The sequence below is a fragment of the Octopus bimaculoides genome, chromosome 1 (assembly GCF_001194135.2).
Source record: "Octopus bimaculoides isolate UCB-OBI-ISO-001 chromosome 1, ASM119413v2, whole genome shotgun sequence".
NCBI classification, from domain to species: Eukaryota; Metazoa; Mollusca; class Cephalopoda; order Octopoda; family Octopodidae; genus Octopus; species Octopus bimaculoides.
Genome location: NC_068981.1, coordinates 144696875 through 144700421, shown reverse-complemented (window position 1 = coordinate 144700421; position 3547 = coordinate 144696875). Strand labels below are relative to the sequence as shown.

The window sequence follows — 3547 nt, the reverse complement described above, 5'->3', positions numbered from 1 at the left end:
CCCTGCTTCTCACATGGACAACTGTATGTTGGCTGCTCAAGAGTGGGCAGCAACAAAAAAACTATTTGTATATGCTCCACAAGGGAAAACAAGGAACATAGTTTACAATGAGGTGTTATAATCACAACAGCAAGAAAGTATGTACATGATCACCTTCTTTTACGAAACTTCATTGACTTTCATATATTTATATTAATATACATATATATACGTGTGTTTGGGTGCGTGTGTGTATATAGATCTCTATATATAAAGATGATGCGTAGTCTAGACGGCGTTTTTAGATTTCATTATTCTCTTTAACCCGGGCAACGCCGGGTATTTCTGCTAGTAAGTAATAAAGTGTTGAGCAAATACCATACAAGAATTCGGATGTAACTGAACTGATAATTAAAATCTTCGTTCAGTAAAAATACAGTTAAGTCACGTAGCTGTATATAGATACAATAGGGTACTACATTGATTAATTCATATTATCCATGTATCTATCCAACAAAACTCCCTCTAATAGAGTTTAAAATGGAAAAAAACAAGTTAACTCTAATAAAACCTATTGACCAAATTTTGGGAGATATAAAAATGCTGCATGGAAGTGGATCTACATTCTAAACCAACTGGTGAAGGCAAGACCTTCACAAAGGAATCTTATTCTACTCAGTTGTCAAGACTTAAGAATAGAGAAATAAAGGAGTGTAGTGACACTGACTATCAAAAACAACAATATGATTGTAGGAAAATATCTCGGAAAAGCGCTGTGTATATTGAATACATCTACAGAAGAATTTCATTTAAGTGTTAAAGTGAGTTGAAAAACTTCATTTAACTGAGACTATATAACCAAGTGAGGAGAACAAAAACAGAGATATATTACTTAGCTTCCGGCAGTTCCTATAGAGTTGACATACATGTGATAAATGGTGTTCTGGCTGTATCCACAATTTCCTTGTTTAACTCTACATTATTCAATAAATTTTAAAGATGGCGATGTCTAGTTCGATTTGCTGTTATGACCGCATACAGACTCCCTGCCATAGATGGTAATGATAGCGTTTGATTCTACGTCAATTCTAATTAAGTAGATTTATAAGAAGGACTACATTATCTAATTATATCTCCTCTTTCTATAAGACGGTAAGGGTGTCGTTAGAAAAAAATTTTGTCGATAATTCTACAAGTTCGACATCACGGAAAATTTCTATGACTGCGATGTATATAATGAAAACATTATAGCAGATATGAAAGCTGTGAACTTCCTGACTCTAAGTGTTACATTGGCCGAACAATTATAACACTGTACCGCCGACTCCTTATGTGTTTAACACAAGAAGCGATTCAAACACACTATACCACACAACAGGTAGATGTGTTAAAAGGTCAAATAGTGAGGTCTGGTAACTAAGAAATAATTCTTACTATACATTTACACCATTTTACAAGCAGATGGAATGTGGAATAAAATTCCTCGAGCAAATGCTAATTTTCAGAACAAATACTATCTGAACATCGAATAAATGTTATTTGTTGCAGGTCTTTAGTGTTCTAAGTTGAAATGTCTCTGAGATTAATTTAGTCTTACATCTCAGCAGAGTCGACAAGTTATAGTGCATGTCAAGTACTGGGGCCATTTTACCCAACTGCCAATCTGTGCCAAGTTGCAGAAGGCTAGCATTGTATATGGAGCACTAAGTCCTAGCCAAACTGTAGACTTCTGATGATAGATGCCACGCAACATCAGTGAGAGTATATTGCTTTCATATCAATATTACCTATGTGTAATACCTTATAATATTGCCAACACAACGGACACGTACCCATACACGCAAGCAGCAACACACATACGTTTTCTCTCACCCCCCTTCTCTCTTTCTCTGTCTCAAATAGGGAAGCTTTTTCAAAGGGATAAGAAAAAAAGAAGAAATAGAGCAAGAGTTAAACTACTTCATTTACATGGACCAAAACCTGCGTGGGTCAAAAATATTTTTTATCCATTCAAAGTGGATAAAATTAATCCAAGTCTACTTGGATTACTATTGTCGGTCACACTCCTCACGTCGAAGGTTTCATTCTGTTGCTAAATTTGGAATCAGTATAAAGAAAGCCCGGACATCTGTGATACAATATGCTGCAAAACTTCGACGATCTGATATTATCCATGAAATTAGTCAACAAAACCTATCTGTAAGGATCTTTAAAAACTAAAGACAACGCTAGAGAGACAAAGCTAGTAATATCATAGGACATGTTTCAATTTTATTAGATCTCCTCGGCGAAGCACTGCCTTTAGTCGAACAAATCGACCTCCAAGACTTATTCTTTGTAAGCCTAGTACTCATTCTATCGGTCTCATTTGCCGAACCGCCATGTTACGGAGACGTAAACACACCAACATTGGTTATCAAGTGATGGTGGGGGGACAAACACAGACACACAAACATATACATACATACATAACGATTTATTTATATATTGAATGCTATTTATTTTCTCTGCTCAACCAAATTATTCACTCTTACACAAGGCACGCGCGCACACACACATGCACACACACACACACACACACACACACACACACACGCACGCACACACAGAGAGAGAAACGGTTGCATATTCAGAGGCATTAGCTTGTGTGCACCTAAACACATCATCAGTGATGTTACCCGTGGTCTCTGGGTGTTTCTGACCATTCAGCAATGATACCGCTACGCCGTGGTGTTCCAGCCGAGGTTGATAAACCCCTCCTCCTCCACACCAACTTAGACCCAGCTAACAGAAATCCTGGCAACACTATTCCATTCCACTCATAGTTCAAATTCCCTGAACCACTGCCACGCTGCGTCGACATCAACTACCTCGGTTGCCGTATATTGATTGACTCCTGTGATAACCAGCTTATTGTGGTGAAGTAGTGAGGAAGATAGTAGGCGATAAAGCTAGAAGGAGAGATATAGACAGGAAGAGAGATAGAAGAAGAGTGGGGAAGTGTATTGGAAAGTGAGAGACGTTATGCAGACTGTGAATGTCAATAAGGAAAACACCTGGGAATGTGTTATGCTTATTAAATAATAGTAATAAATACGGTATAATGTGACATTTTCCACGCGAATATTTACGTTATAAAAATATATTACAGTATTTTGTTACGTCGTTTTGTCTTCTGAGGTTTAATCCTACATGGATTGAATTTGTCTTTTATCGAATTTGTCGATAAAATAATTATCTAGTATTTACTCGGTTCTCTCAGTTGACTATACATCTCATTTCTTCACCGAATACGGCACTTCTATCTAGCAAGAAATCAATAGTTCTGAGTATATATATGCATGTGTGTGCGTGTGTATATATATATATATATATATATATATATATATATATATATGTGTGTGTGTGTGTGTGTTTGTGTGTGTGTGTGTGTGTGCATATATATATGCACCTATAAACGAATAGGTACTCAGGGTAAGTCCTATAGTTGGTCAACCATTAGATTCCAAGATCACAGTTTTATATAGATATATATATGTATATATATATATGTATATATATACGTATA

At 36.3% G+C, this 3547-nt stretch overlaps 1 protein-coding gene across 1 annotated transcript in view; it reads right to left on the bottom strand.

The window, feature by feature from the left end:
* LOC106868068 (secretin receptor) overlaps positions 1-3547 on the bottom strand; it is a 725176-nt gene that overhangs the window by 706314 nt on the left and 15315 nt on the right. The gene's annotated exons all lie outside the window — the stretch shown is intronic.